Source organism: Vigna unguiculata, chromosome 9, assembly GCF_037176805.1.
Source record: "Vigna unguiculata cultivar grain cowpea cultivar isolate G323 ecotype 2 chromosome 9, ASM3717680v1, whole genome shotgun sequence".
NCBI classification, from domain to species: Eukaryota; Viridiplantae; Streptophyta; class Magnoliopsida; order Fabales; family Fabaceae; genus Vigna; species Vigna unguiculata.
In genome coordinates this window covers 28,515,833-28,533,629 of record NC_140800.1, presented here as the reverse complement: position 1 = coordinate 28,533,629, position 17,797 = coordinate 28,515,833, and positions in this window count along the sequence as shown.

Here is a 17,797-nt window from a genome sequence, read left to right as displayed (position 1 = left end):
AATAAATTCTCCGAAGTATACTTTACTTCTAACACTAACTTTATTCACAATCAGAAAAAAGAATTATATATTATAAACTTATATCTAACGCTTCCCAAAAAATTAGTAATAGTTAAACTAAAATAAACCTTAATATTTTTATTTGCCTTATATATTATAACAATATCATAACCCTAACTAAAACAAAACATAACTACAAGCAGGTTAGCTCTTATATATCTAGCAGTAGAATTTTACAACTCTAACACCTACCAATTTACTAAACCCTGAATGCAAAAGTTGTTTCACCCTTCTACGTTTTTTTATTGTTGTCCTAAAAAAAATAATAATGTCGTGGGTCCCAACCCTACTGTCCTCATGTACTAAAAAGTGAAAGGTCTTGTATACTTTTGTACAACTTCTTTTTCCTATAAACGAACCTGACGCATGCAGTGAAAAGGCAAAGAGAACTTATTGTAAAGGTGCACTCAAAATAGCATGAAGAATGAAAACCCAGGCTACATGAAATGACCCCATGGTCTCTTAGCAATTCCAACAAAACGTAAGGTAAGAAAAAGGAAGGCCCCAATAGTTGCCCAAGCACGTACACTACCTCCCAACGAAAACCGTGGACGCACCATGACTAACGAACCTAACCTATATACATTTTTATCTCATATACTTGTTCAAAATGAAAACAATAAAGATTGTTTTTAAAATTTTTTTTGAAAAACAAAAGTTTTAGATTGGGTTCAATTCACCCCTTCTTGAGCTTAGTAAGACATTTTCTACAACTAGTATCAAATCTAGTTCTTGTAAAATATTCAAGAATGAGAATTATCAATTGAAAAATGATAAAGAACAAGTTGCCTTTTGTTGAAGGAGCTTCTATTCATAGACCTCCTATATTTATTGGTGTTAATTATCAATTTTTGAAAGTTAGAATGAGAATCTTTATTAAGTCTATTGACCAAGGTATATGGAATGCAATTTTAAATGGTCCCTTTGTTCCAAAACATGTGGTTAATAATGTGCATGTTGAAAAGCCTTGGAACATCTAGAATGAAGAAAAAAAAGAAGAAAGCGCAATATGAACATGCAATAAAGAATATAATAACTTCAACCTTAAATTTAGTTGAACTTTTCAAGATATCATAAGGCAATTGTGCTTAGGAGGTGTGGGACTTGAGGTTACTCATGAAGGAACAACTGATGTGAAGAAAGTAAGGAAACATGCGCTTATCCAAGCATATGACCTTTTCATGCAACCTAGAGAAAATATACGAACTTCCCAAAGTAAATTTTGATGTTCATGATGAATCATCAAAATTAAAATATGGATCCATAAGTTTGATAAAATAAGATCGAGTCTTATGGTTGTAGGTCCAATCATAGGCTCTCATTCTTTATATTCTTTTTTGAGTTTATTAAGACTAATACTGAGACTTACCAATATCTATTTCCTTTCATATTTTTTCATATGTACCTATTGTACGAGTATAAAAATAATCTTCTAAAAAGAAGTTATTCGAAAAATTGTTGGGAGATCTTCTATACATTGACTTGTGGAGAATTTATACTAATATCCTTAAGAGATATTAAATATATAGATAACTCAATCATGATGTATAATTCTTAATACTGTAAACAATATATGTTTTTGTAATATTTATGAATAATTACAAATATGTAAGATATTGATGCACATATATATATATATACATATATATATATATACATATATATACATATATATATATATATATATACATATATATATATATATATATATATACATATTTGTGTGTGTGGATGTCTATGTGTGTGTGTGTGTCTGCTTGTGTGTGCGTGTATGTGTATGTGTGTTTGTGTCTACGTGTATCTTTGTGTGTGTGTGTGTCTGTGTGTTTGTGTGTGTCTATGTTTGTGTGTGTCCGTTTTTCTCTGTGTTTGTGTGTGTATGTGCGTGTGTGTTTGTGTCTGGGTCTTTGTGTGTCTGGGTATGGGTTTGTGTCTTTGTTTTGTGTTCATGTGTGTGTGTTTACATGTTTGTATGTCTATGTCTGTGTGTGTGTGTGTGTCTATGTTTGTGTGTCTGAGTATTTATGTCTATGTGTGTGTGTTTGGGTCTGGGTGTTTGTGCCCGTGTCTATGTGTTTGTGTCTAGGTGTTTGTTTGTGTGTTTTTGTATGTGTCTGTGTGTGTATGTGTGTGTGTCTATTTGTGTTTGTGTGTGTCTATTTGTGTCTGTGTGTTTGTGTGACCATGTCTGTGTTTGTGTGATCATTTATGTGTTTGTGTGTGCGTGTGTGTGGGGGAGGGAGGTTGTGTGTGTGTCTATTATTGTACAAAAAAATTAATTCCAATTTTTAATAAAATAAAAAAGATTTATATAATAGTTAAGGCGTTACATTTTGTGGTATCCAAGCAGTTCATCTTGTTAAGACCTTGGGTATGGTCTTTTCCATGTCGTAGTGTCTACTAATAAGTAGAGGTTCATATTTTTTATTCTTACAATTTTCCTCAAACAAGAGAAAGGAAAGATAAGTAAAGTAGTAAGAATAAGTCATAACAATTAATACTTGTAGTATGGAGAAATTTTAAGCAATAGGTTAAACTTAAAAAAAAAAAGTTTAATTTAGAGAAAACTAAGGTAATTATTATTTTAAGAAAAGATGGATAATAGACCAAACATTACAATTGAACTATTGGAAAGGATGACAATTGTTTTGGAAAACATGAACCGAATATAAAATGTTGAACTCATGGAAAATCAAGGATTGAAAACCTTTCATAGGAACAAAAAGCAATAAATAAAATTAATGAAGGTTTTAATCCTGACGGTGCTCAATCATAGATAGTAGAAATTTAGAAAATCTTCATCACAATGACATGTGCTTATAAGGGTGGCAATATAGGCCTGGTCCGCCAGACCGACCTACAAGACAGCAAAAATAATGCAGTGCAGGCCTAGATGGTGAACCCATTGGCTCGCACAACCTGCAACCCAAACGGGCCAAACGCGGGGCAGGACAGGTCAGCTTGCAAGCCTACCATCGGCACAATGTGTCTCACCTCACCACCACCCACCACCCATCTCTTTTCCTCGCATCCACCCATACCCTCGCAACTCGAACGCGCCCTTCCCATCACTATCACATCCCTTCACCAAAGACGACAAAGACGACCACTCTTTCGTCGCATCTTGCAGCATCGACGAAGATGAATCACGATAATCTCTTTCCCTCGCATCACGACCACCCATCACAACATTACGCATCACAATTCACGACCATCCATCTCTTTCCCTGAATCTCGTAGAGTCTTCCATGTTTGATTCAAGTGGGTCTTCTTGAACGTGCCCTTCCCATCATCGTCGCAGCCCTTCACCAGAGATGATGAATATAACCACCTTTCGTCACATCTCGTAGCGTTGACGAAGATGAATCAGGTGGGTCATTCTCACGTTTTCTTTGCTCTATCAAATGTCTTGAATTTTAATTTGAATTTCATTTATCTCTTGATGCGATGGTGATGATGCAGGTGAATTTTGAAGCAAAGACTATCAATTGACGAGGTTTTTGCTTACGGGGTTTTGCTATCCCAAGGTTTTGCTGTGAAATTGATTCAATTCAGGTATGACAACTTGTTGATTCAGATTCATACGCATATTTGAACTTGATGAACATTGAACTGTAAATTTCAATTGCTGAGGAATCAGTTTGGTGTTTGAGTTGTTGCTGAATTGGTTTCTTGTTTTCTGAATTGGTTTCAATTTTGCTAGTCATGTGTGTGTATTGGTGCTGATTTGGTTTGTTGTTTGAATTCCAAATTCAATTGTTGTTGATGTGTGTGTATTGTTGCTGATGTGTGTATTACTACTAATGTGTGTGATGTGTGTATTAGGAAATTGAATTGGAATTTAGAAATAAGAATGGATGATAAGGATGTTCACATACCCCTTTGTGAAAATGAAATTGAGGAAAATGATACTGAAAAACATTCTGAAATAGTTGAGATTGATAAAAGGAGAACTAAGGCTAAAACATATGGTTGTTGGAGGTATTTTTCTAGGCTTGGGGTGGATAAGGAGGGGAAAGAAAGAGCAAAGTGCAATGGTTGCAACAAGATTTTTATGTGTGGTGGAAGAAAATATGGAACTTCTCATTTGAAGCGTCATGTTATGAAATGTGATAAAATGAAAAGTGAAAATATTGGTTAAATGATGTTAGATATGCAAGGAAAATGGAAGGGAAAGAAAATAGATCAATCAGTACATCATCAGTTGTTGTGTGAACTAATTGTTAGGCACAATTTGCCTTATAAATTTGTTGAGTATCCTGAACTTAGGAATTGGATTAGCTACTTGTGTCATGATGCAATTATGATTACTAGAAACACTATTAAGGCAAATATTGGGAGACTTTATGACAAAGAAAATTTAATGCTTAAATATGCTTGTTTCCATTCCTAGTAGGATTTGCTTGACTTCTAAATTATGGACATCAACTAATACTAAGGGATTTATAGCTTTGACTGCCGATTTTGTGGACTTTAGTTGGAAAATAAATAGCAAGCTTCTAAACTTTTGTCACATGCCCCCTTTCCCACATAGATTTTGAGTTGCCTAAGAAAGTTTATGAACTTTTGCAAGATTGGGGATTAGAGAAAAGGTATTTTCTATCACTTTGGACAATGCTTCTGCTAATGATGTGCTTCAAAATTCCTTAAGAACTCAACTTAATCTACATAATGGCTTGATATGTGGGGGGAATTCTTTCACATTCATTGTTGTGCACACATATTGAATTTTATTGTGCAAGAAGGATTAAAGGTGCTAGGCAATGCTTTAGATCAAATTAGAAATAACATCAAATATATTAGGGGTTCAAAGACTAGAATGGTAAAATTTAAACAATGTCTTGACAAATTTGATGATGCTGAATATTCATGTGGGTTGTCTCTTGATGTCCCTACACGATGGATCTCAACATACTTGATGATGAAAGGTGCCTTAAAATATTGATGTGTTTTTGGAAGCTTGCCATTGGTTGACTAATGTTAGAAATATTGCCCTTTAGTGGAAGATTGGGACAGGGCTGAAAAAATTTGTAAGTTTTTATTGTCTTTCTATGATATGACAACCTTAATTTATGCCACAAGCTATCCCACCTCAAACTTGTATTTCTTACAAGTTTTGAAGATTCAAAGTTTGTTAATGGACAATGTTAAGGATGAGGATGAAGTAATAAAGAATATGGTTGAATTGATGATGGTCAAATTTTAGAAGTATTGGGATGAATATAGTGTTGTGCTTGCTTTTTGGGCAATTTTAGACCCAAGAATGAGACTACAAACATTGGCCTATTGCTTCGAAAAGATTGATCCACTCACTTTTGAATCCAAATTGACAAGAATCAAAGAAAAATTGTACAACTTTTTTGCTGAATATAGTTAAAGTTTGCCAACAACAACATCATCAAATCTTCTAAAGCACAAACAAGGACAATCTTCTTTTTCCTCATTCGCTTCTCTTCCACATCTAAGCCTATTTGATGTAAGTTTATGGTTTAATTTCAATTCAATTTATTTTTGATGCAATTCTTCATTATGATTTTACTAACTTATTTATTCAATGCTATAATAGGAATTAAAAGAGTGCGATAATGAATTAGGTAATAGATTTGGAAAGAGCCAACTTAAGACATATTTTGAGTAACCAAATCTAGGTTTCGATTTTTGGAGCAGATGGATGTGTTGGAATGGTGGAAAAATAATAGTATAAGACTTTCTGAGCTATCCATAATGGCTAGACACTTGTTAAGCATCCCAATAATGACTGTGACATCTGAATCTTGTTTTGACATTTGGCCTCAGATCCTTAACAAATATGAGAGTCGACTTTTTCCCGAGAATGTGGAATCCAATATTTGCATTTCTAGCTTGAAGCATGGTTTTATTGAGGGTAGTTATTTGATTCTTACTTTCTATTATTTTTATTATAAATTCATTCATACTTATTATTTATTGTTTTTGTTCTAATGTATGCAAACGATGTAGAAAATGTCAATTACCAAAATATTTACCTTATTATTTATTGTTCATTGCACTTGTTTTGATGCTCCACGACTTGATTTTATGGAGTGTTTTGATGTTGTTTATTGCACTTGTCCAAAACTTGATTTATTGCACTGTTATGATGCTCCAGGATTCATTTTATTGCACTGTTTATGTTAAAGATGTCCAATAATTGGTTTTTTTATTTTTAAAGTTAAGATGCCCACAATTATGCGGGCTAGCCTAAGGGCACGCGAGCCAAGTGAAATGCAAGGCAGGCCACTGATTCCAACCCACAAATTGTGTACGGGGCAGGCCAACTCGGTCTGCAATATGAGGTCCTAATGCGGGTTGGGCCTAAACAACCCAGCTCGGCCCGTATTACTTATGCAAATAAAGTCACATTTTTTGCCTTTATACTTGTTGAAGAAGCTAAAAATTGGTGGAGATTTACCAAACAAAAATTGGAAAATGAAGGGAGACAAATTAATTGGGAGATATTTAAATAAAATTTTATGAACAAATATTTTCCAGATGATCTTTCTCAAGGAACCATGCTTGTAGGAGAATATGCAGCAAAATTTGACGAGTTATCAAAAATTTATCCATACTATTTCATACTCTTGTAAACCGTTGTAGGATTTATAAGGATAATATTAAGGCAAGACAAACACAATGAGGCATGGAAGGCCACTAAGGCACAAAAGAAATGAGTTCATAACGAAGAAACCCTACCAATGTCTATCTCATACTTTATGGAATTCTTCATAACAAAAAAACATTTATCTTCTACCAATACTTCAAGTATAGCAAACACTATCAAATGTTTCCTCTAGGGCCTCATCTATCAAAGAATTGCACAATAAGAACTAGAACATAAGTTGGGTCATTATCATAATGAATGCAAAGAGTTAAATAAAGAGCAAGGTAAAGAAGGAAGTAGTAGTCGAACAAAGAATCAGGTTGGAAGCTGAAAGACAATTGGAAAAGTCTTCACTATGAATGGTACTGAAGCTAATTCAAGGTAAATGATTCATAAATGGTCACCTCGTCAATGTACTATGTGATTCAAGTGATACTCATTCTTTCATATCACATAATTGTGTCAAACATCTAAAGTTACTTATCTTTTTATTGCAATATGATTTAAGTGTGTATGCTCCTACCAATATCCCGATCATCACTTCGCTTGCATGCACAAATTGCCATATTTTTGTAAGGAATACATATTTTTCTATAAATCTTATATGTCTACCTTTGCCTCATTTGGATATTGTTCTTGGAATGGACTTGTTATCTTCCAACCATGTTCTTTTAAACTATCATGATAAGATTTTAATTTTTGAATCACACATAGGTGAAATTTCTGACTCAAGAATTAAAAAATAGTACTACCAATCACATTGAGATTTCAAAAAGGATCTCAAGTAACATGATCTTAATTTATTTAAATGTTAAGGAAATTTCAAACATTTATAAGTTTCCTATTTTTTGTGAGTATCTTGATATTATCCATGAAGATGTTCCTAAATTACCTCTAAAAATAGAAATAGAATTCACCATAGACTTGGTACCCAGATTAAGACTTGTGTCTATAGCCTATAGGATGTCACCTCTACATTTAAGAGTTGAAAAAAACAAATCAAAGAACTTTTGGACAAACAATTTATAAGACCCAGTGTTTCTCCTTGGAGTGTTATAGTGTTGTTAGTTAAGAAAAAAGACGACACTATGAAGTTGTGTATGGATTATAGTCAACTTAACAAAATCACCATTAAAAAAAATACCCTCTCTTAATGGGTCAACTAAGAGGTGCTATGGAACATTCCAAAGTTGACTTGAAATCTGGCTATAATTAGATTTGAGTCAAGGTGGAAGATATTCAAAGGACTACATTTAGGAAAAGATACAATCACTATGAGTACTTGGTAATTCCTTTTGGTGTGACCAATGCTTCTACCATTTTCATGAACTATATGAATCGTATTTTTCATGAAATTTTGGATAAATTTGTGGTTGTTTTCATTGATAACATTTTAATTTATTCGAAAAATCATGAAGAACATGAAAGATATTTAAGGATTGTGTTACAAATCCTCAAATAAATACAATTGTATAGGGAATGGTCAAAGTGTGAGTTATGGTAATAATAAGTTGAATTTTTAGGACCCTTGATATCACAAAGTTGCATTTTTAGTTGACCTCTCAAAGGTTAAAGCGATATTCCTTTGGGAACAACCAAATAATATCATAGAAATACATAGTTTCTTAGGATTAGATGGCAACTATACAATTTTATTGAACGATTTTCTAAAATTAGCACTGCCTTTGACTATGTTAACAAGTAAAGGTAAACCTTTTGAATGGAATGAAGCATGCAAGTTTAGTTTTCAAGAGTTGAAGAAAAAAATTAACATATGCACCTATTTTAATCTTTTCTAAACCTATTAAAAATATTGTGGTATATTGTGATGCTTCTAGACAAGGGTTAGGTTGCGTACTAATGATAACTAATTCTTCAAGACAACTTACGCAACATGAGCTTAATTATCCTACACTTGATTTGGAATGAGCTACAATGGTGTTTCCATTAAAAATATAGAGACATTACCTGTAGAGGGCAAGGATTGAAGTTTTCAATGACCATAAAAGTCTGAAGTACTTTCTTTTTATCACGAAGAACTAAACATGCGACAACGTAGATGGATGGAGGGAGAAAGAGAAAAGGGGAGGGAAAGAGAGGGAGAGAGAGTGAGTGGGAGAGATATTCTTTATATTATTTATAAACTTCTTGTTTTGATTCTTATTTTATTTTATTCTGTATTATTTTAAAACATCATTTTTTTTTATTTTGTGAATTTGGATAAAAGAAGTTTACCTATATGTTTCATTGTTATTTTATACTCTTTGTATTTGTTTAGATGGTGTGCAAATTATTGGTCAAGGAAAGTGACATATATTGATAGTCATCACATTTTGTGATCCTTAGAATTTTCCAAGACTAGGTGAATTGAGAAAGAGTCTTAGGTTTGATTTCAATGAGTTGAGATCAAACCAATGCAAGAGTGTTTGTGTTTGTAAGTCACATTTTGGTACATTGCAAGATGAAAGGCAATGACCATGGTGGGGTCTTAGAAAGTTTTCACCAAATAGGTGAACATATGGATAGTTCAGAATAACACACTAGACTAGGATATTATTAAGAAAGAAAGAAATAATTATGATTGTACCAATTTAATAATAAATACTTAACTACCTAATCACTTCCCATGTGAATTTTTCCATTGTTAACTTTTTGTTTCTATGATAAGTGTTGTTTCTAAACAAAGGTTCCAGTGTAAGAACAAGGTGTTACTAGGTTAGAGATCCAATCTTGTAAGGTTCAAGAGTTGGTTTCTTGTGCAGATTGTAGTATGCATGTTTATAAGACATTGTTTCATGTGAGCTTGATTGGCGTCATTTGACAACTAGTATAATTTTTGGATAAAGTGAATCAATATAAAAGCCTCCGTGCATTTCTTCTTTTGTCTCTATTTATTGTTGTATTTGCATGTTACTGAATGTTCCTTGGATTTGAAAAATCCTTGTAAAATGTAATTGAGTTTTAAAATTGATTGAACTAATAAAGTTTCATTATATGATTTTCAAAAATATGTGATGGTTCAATTCAATCTCTCTTGAAATGAATCTTTTTATTCTACACACAACCAACACAACAAAAACATAACACCTTAAATTCCCACAAATACCTAAGGTTCAACTTGCTATGATACAAAAATTGTAATACCCTAATCAAGAAGGATCACCCTACTAATTAAAGTATTACAAATTCAATATTAAGCTTAATCATACTTATTAGTATATAGTATGCATTTACAATATTCCATGAGAAATCATAATTTAAAACTTTCATATATAAAAATTCCACCAACTAGGAGGATCTATACAATACAAAACTTATATACCTAAGGTACAATGACTCACTATTCAACCCTTAGCAAACTCACTGCTACTCATCTCTCCCACCTGCATTATCCTTTGCTCACGTATAATATAGGATCATAGCAAGTGGATAAACCACAACATAAAAATACAACAAGGTAAGCTAGTGAAATTTTAACAATTTATAGCTCAAACCACACACTAATTCATCCATTCAGCATACCAGGCATTATCATTCAATCACAATTCACCATTAGCTAAGACACTTACACTACAAAAAAAATTGTTAAATACGACGGTTATTTGGGGTATAAAATGGCGGTTTTGACTGCCATATATTGTGGAATAACATGTATTGTTTGCTCTAATTATTGGGTTAATCTAGACTAAATTGTGGAATAACATGTATTGAGCCGAATACGCGTGAAGTCTTGTACTAGTCATGTAACCTCGTAGTGTAATGTCACGATTGACCCATATTTACTCGGTCTAAAACTTCCCCTTACAACAAGGTTCACTATGTCCTAACCAAAAACATTTTCCTTCACACAAATCCCTTCATGGGAACCTCTTTCAACTCTCACCACCTAAACTTCATTCTCTATATGAGTTTGTGAGTTTAGTAGAGTTAGGATAAACCACAACACAAGTGACAATAGGGTAAAGAAGTGAAATTTTAACAATTTATAGCTCAAACCACACATTAATTCACCTATCTAGCATACCACATAATATCATTCAATCAAAATTTACCATTGGCTAAAACATTGACTCAATCTAGACTCAATTGTGGAATAACATGTATTGAGCCGAATACGCGTGAAGTCTTGTATTTGTCATGTAACATAGTGTAATGTCATGATCGATCCAAATTTACTCCGTCTAAATCTTCCACTCATGACATGGTTCACTATGTCCTAGCCAAAACTGTGCTCCTTCATACAAATTCCTTTATAGGAACTTTCTTCAGCTCTCACCATCTAAACTTCATTTTCTATGAGTCTGTGAGTTTAGCAGAGTTATGATAACTTCACAATCGAGACTTCTACTCAATAGATACCCTTACACCATATAAGGTGACAATTCTCCTTAAAATCACAAGTTAAAATATTTTCCAATCACAACCTCAAACAAAACTCAGGAAATTATCACCATTACCATTACCATTGGCACCTCATTCTTCCCTAAATTGTCTTATCATTTCTAATTGAGTACAATATTATTAATTTATCACTTTGGTTTCTCATTTATTTAATCTTTTTGAACTTTACATTGTTTTTCTCTACCATTAAACAAAATTTTATAATTTTTTTTCAATTTTTTTTTCTTATTCATTTGTACTTGACAATAAATAAAAATCATTTGAAGGTATTTTTACAAATCGGTGTATTTTCTAACAAAATCCTCGAGTCTAAAATAATTGTATCGAAGTGATTGTATTAACTTGACATAGTATATTCAAGCCATTATGCATACTAAAATTTAGGTTAAAATACCTTTTTGGTCCCAATTTTTGTCAAGTTTTTTCAAATAAATCATAATTATGATTGTGTTCAAATAGGTCCTAATTTTCGCCAATTTTGTTCAATTGGGTCCTTTTTTTCTAACACCGTTTAAATCATTAATGACCATGAACAGTGACTGCCACGTGTCACTTCGTGGTTTTTTGAATTTTTTTATTTTATTTTTTGATTTTTTTTATTTTAAAATTTTATTTTTAAGTTTTTTTTTAATTTTTTAAAATGTACACGTGTCAACCCAGTAGCGTGTCATGTGTCATTTCGTGGTTTTTTTAATTTTTTTAATTTTTTTTTAATTTTAAAAAAAAAATTTAAATGTCCACGTGTCAACCCAGTAGTGTGCCACATGTCAACCCAATAGTGTGCCACATGTCAAAGTCAATGTTCTATATTCAATTTGGTCCCTATATTTGTTATTTTTGTTCAATTTAGTCCCCATTTTTGTTAACATTAACCAATTTGGTCCATCTCAAAGATGTGATCAAATTTAATTTTTATATAAAAGTTATAATGATGTGAATTTTAATATATTATATAAAAATATTTAATAAAAAATGTGAATTTTAATATAAAAATTAAATTTAGTTTCAAGTTGGAGAGGGACCAAATTGGTTAATTTTAACAAAAATTGGGACTCAATTGAACAAAAATAACAAATATAGGGACCAAATTGAATATAGAACATTTACTTTGACACGTGGCACGCTACCCGGGTTGACATGTGGACATTTTAAAAAATTTTAAAAAAAATTCAAAAAAAAAATTCAAAAAAAATCCAAAAAAATAAAAAAAATTCAAAAAAACCACGAAGTGACACGTGGCACGCTACTGGATTGACACGTGTACATTTAAAAAAATTTTAAAAAAATTTTAAAATTAAAATTAAAATTTAAAAAAATTCAAAACCACAACATGACACGTGGCAGTCACTGTTCATGACCGTTAATGATTTAAACGGTGTTAGCAAAAAAATGACCCAATTGAACAAAATTGACGAAAATTGGGACCAAAAAGGTATTTTAACCTAAAATTTACTATTATGTTATTTAGTGAAAATATTTTATTGTTATTATAAAAATGATTATCCTAAATATTTTTTATCATATTTTTTATTACATTAAAATCTCATTTACTTTTCTACTTTTTTCTAATTTAATTAATTTCTAATTTTTTTATAATTTCATTCGAGTTCCTAAAATTATCAAAATTGCATTTTATTTTTTAAATAATTTTCATTAATTTTAATTTTGTCTATTTTTTCTGTTATTCATAATGTAGTCCTTCATAAATTAATTAGGTTGATTTCATCCTCTCACTCTCTTATGTCCATTAAATCCTTACTAATTAGTCACAATTCCTCCTTAATTTCTTTTTAAAATTTCATTTAATTATTTGAGTATAATATGACTATTTTACTCTTGAATTTTTTAATGACTTTCCAACATTTCCATGTTTTCTCTAATTGCCCAAGATACTTCTCCATCCAAGGTTCAAATTTTGTTTAAATTCTCAAGCTCAAAATAATTCAATTTTATTATACAATAAATTATTAAGGTAAAGACATCAAGATTCATAATATTAAAACCATTAATTCAAGATGCAATACGAGCATAACTTTGTAATAATAACCCTTCATGAATATAATTGGTTATAAAAAATGTTTCTAGTAGCGGCAGTTTCTAAAAAAACACTATAATATTTTAACAATAAAATATTTAAATTATAAAAAGATTTCTAGCGGCAGTTTCTAAAAAAACACTATAATATTTTAACAATAAAATATTTAAATTATAAAAAGATTTCTAATAACTCATGTTCATTTTTTAAAACCATCGGTTTATCTTTTCTAACTATAGAACCAATCGTATTGAGGAGCTCTACGTGCTCATATGATGAAAGAGTCAAACGAAATAAGGTTTTTTTTGCCCTTTTGAGGTATTCTCATTTCTTAAGTTGCATATGAGCTTTAGAGCTATGCATGTGGCTCAAAAGAGCTCTTGGGGATTATATGTTGCTCTATGATCTAGATGATATGCTTAGGTCTCTAATTGGGGTTTTTGTTGGCAAGATATGTCTTCTTGCATGAAATAGAGCTGTAAAGAGAATTATGGAGAGCAAAGGTTGTTTAACCAATGTAAAGGAAATTAATTTTAATCTAATTGCTTGGAAATGTGTTCTGGCTAGATAATGCACTAGGAATTTGATTTTAATAGTTGGATCATGTTTTGGTTTGAGGTGAATTGGTGTGTCACTACAAGAAAATCAAGTATTATCTAGGAAAAATTATCTATAAAATATTTTTCATAGATAAATTTTTTTTATCTACGAAATATGATCGTAGATAACGTAAATGTTCGTAGGTAACAAATCATTAGATTACATACAAAACTTTCGTAGGAAGCATGACTGAATTTGGTGGGAATCTTTTCTACGAAGCGTTACCTACGAAACTTAGTGTAGATAACTAATACCATAAAAAAAATATAAAAATTATTTACAAGAAACTTACCTACGAAAATATTTCGTATGTAAAAAATAAATTATTTTTTATTAAAAATATACTTTTTGTAAGCTACACACATATTATGTAATATTATAGGTTTGAGAAAATTTTGTTTCTAAGTTACAAACACCAAGCTACAGACCACAACCCTCCCTCGAAACCTCCTTCCGAAAAATTGAACTCCGGCACTCAATCCATACCTCTACACAAACTCGACTTTGACGCTCACTCCAAACCTCCACACAAACTCGACTTCGGCACAACAATGGAGTAATAACACACAACGTAGCAACTTATGTCTTCATACCAAGCAATGTAGCAGCAACACATTTGCGGATTCACGGTCCAGCTCCTGCCACACCAAGACGAGGTTCAGGTTGAGGTTAACGTTCATGATCACAAAACCCCTTTCACCATCCAAAATTTTGCGCATAGGAAGGAATCACAAACCCTCGAAGAATTGGGAAAAAATCGTAAGTGATGGGTTTAGGGTTTAACATTTTGGGATTGGTGTTAGTGGCTAAACCATTGTTTCAATTGATTATATGTTGGTTTTTTTAGTTTTATTACTCTGCTTTTTCCTTTGGCTCTACTGCTCCATTTCACTACATTCTAGCACCTCATATTTTTGTTTCCTAGGCTGTTAGAGTAGAAAATTGTGAAAGAGTTCATGTTAGAGTAGAACATTCTGTCATTTTGATTACTTTTTGTCTCACAAGGCTTAGAATATGGGAGGTAGAGCACATTATGTTTATTTAGAAATTAAGAAAAATTGGTTGGTGTAAGAGAAGTAATGAGTCATAAATGATAGTCATAAATGAGAGTTTTAAATATTAAATACAATATAAATGAGTTGTTTAGATATGATAGTTTTCTTGAATCCTCCACCTTTTCATGCCACACCATTTTTTATGAACTTGTTAGAGATTTTGGGAAGTCAAACCTATAAAGAGCAATCAAAATGTATAGCTAAATTTGGTTTGTCTGGAAAAGAGTGTATGATGATGTTTAACCACTCTTACGATAATCATGTATGAATTTCAAGCAAGAATTTATAGCTATCCATATATGGAGGATATGAAATCTGATGTTATACTTAATTTATCTTAGTGAGAAAAAGATGATTAGGCAGTGCAGTATTTAAACTCCTCATGTAGGTCAATGCTTGATCCTTTTTGGCATCTATATCTCCTTTCTTGGTGTGGTATTTTTTTTATCATGGAAGGAGATTGATGTTAACACATTTTGAAGACATGGTGCAGCAAAACCTACATTAACCTTTTTGGCATTGATGTTAAGCTTGGTTTGATAGGTTATTTTGTGATTCCAGCATATTTGATCATTTTTAGGCATTTCATTCCCATGCTCATGCATAAAGAAACATGTCCAGACCCTTTTCATTGCATCCAGTCCCAAAAATCTGCATGAAACAAATATTCTAAAATGATATCAAAACTAGTTTTGATGTATTTGTTGTCTAGTTTAGTTTGAAACATGAATTTTGAGCATTTGGAGTATTTGGTTCAGTTTGATCAATCATTTTACGAATTTCTACATATCAAAACATGTTTAGCTCATTCACATTGCATAAAACTAGACCTTTGGCTATCTAAGACCTAAACCACAAGCTAGACTACTATAAAATAGGTTATAACTTAAGAATTGAACTCTTTACATATTTTAGTCAATTCTGTATGTTTCTTTGTATTTAAGCATGTTTTTTTAGTGCATAGGATTATGTTTGAGCCATAAATTATTCTAGTCCATGCATTTTATAAATTTTGACCCATTAAGTACATTCTAGGTTTTCTAGTCTAGCTAAAATTGGGAATTTCATTCTGCATTCATTCTTTTGATAAATTTTCCATTTTAGAAGTTCATTTGCATCATATTAAACATGTTTAAATGACAGGACCATGCATTTATGCACTACTATACGTTTCTAGCCATGATTGCCCAAAAATAGGCATAATTAGCATGGTTTCCTCTTTTGAAAATTGTGGTTTGCATAGTTATTTTGTGGGTATGTGGCTACTGGACAATTGTGATCCTTATTTCTGCATATTTCAGTGTATTAGAACTTTGTCTCACCATTCACAATTCAAGGAACTCAGAATTCATATTGACATGCATAATTTCATCCATTTGTAGTAGATAGTTTGTATTCATCTAGGTTCATACATGTATAGTTGCATCGTTAACCATTGGATCAAGCTAAAATTTTGACAGTTGATCCTAGACATATAATTAGAAAAGTAAATAGATTATGATTACTCTATTTTTAGGTTTCTCTATTGTGAAGAGCATTACTACTTTGGTGTGTTGGCTTGTTATTTGGTACTTATTGTGGTCTTGGTTTGATCTTGGAATAAAAGAGTGTATCTTGTAAATGATAGATGTGGGTGAATGAAAGGTAAAACATGCCAACGTGATGAAATAGATTTATACATATTTATTCTATGGATAAGGTATGAGGGTTATTTAAAGAGTATAGTTTAAATGTTGAAATACCAAGAATACATGTGAGTATGAGGATATTATGGATATGTGACATGAATGTGAAGGAAATTATGAGGGGTTAATCATCTGATTGAGGTAAATGTTTCAAGGAGGTGTTTCCCTTATAAATGAAATGTGATATATTGTTGGATGTTGTGATTGGTTGTATGGTTATATCATTCCTAAGGATGAAAGGTATGACAAGTTAATCTAGTGTTATGCATTTGCTAGGGACACTCATTTTGGAGGTATCCTTATACTCTACTAGACTTCCAAGACTCATGTAGAGGATGGAGTCTAGGTAGTGAAGAGAGAAGGAAGATCCTATAAGTGAACATACCTTGTCATGAGAGGGAGGAACCAGGTACCATTATTGGATTGTAACGCTTAAGGATTTCATTTTACATGACAAGGCAAGGCTTCAAGAGTTCGAGTAAATGTATAAATACAAATATTGAGTCTAAAATCATTTTGTTATGTATGGCTACTTGTTTGGTTGCGAGTTAATAAGGATTGTATTATAGATGTTGCAAAATATGCATATTGAAATTATCATTAGTTTACCCTTTCTTTTGTGCGTGTTGTGGTTAATCCACCTACAATGATCGTATGTTATACTTAAATAGAGGATAGTGCATTTGAGGTTCCTTAGTTGTAAGATAGCTCAAGAGTAGTACAGATCAAAGTGGACTACATATAAATAGTATCTTTTATGTTTTACAAAGTTCCTATAGATTTAGAATACATTCGTGTTTATGAAAATTTATATTGTAACCTATGAAGAATATTGAAATACATAGGTCATATATTATATAGTTGTATGCTTAATATCAAATTTGAATACTTTAAATTAGCAGAATGAGTTTAGTAATAGGGTGTTACAAAAACCTTATAATGTGTCCTATATCTCACTTTGAACAAAGTTTCATGCAAATAAATTCTTTCATTCTTAATAATAAGTCAAAATCCCTATACTTCTAAATTTTTCTAAAAGTTTTGTTAAAGTTTTTAGGGTGTGAAATGACTATTTTTTTCCACTAGTAATTTTTATAAAATTCCCAATATGTTGCTTTCTCCAAATCTAGGGTAAAACTAAGGGTGGCAAAACGGGTCAGCGCGGCCCGTTTTGGCCTAACTCGTCATTAGCCCGTCAAAAATGGGTTAGGCCGGACTGACCTACCATTTAAAAACGGGTTGAAGAATATAACCCGACCCGCAACCGAACGGGTCGACGGGCTGGCGGGTTAACATGCCTTTTTTTTTGCTTCTTTTTTTACTTAAATGACAAATGCAGGTC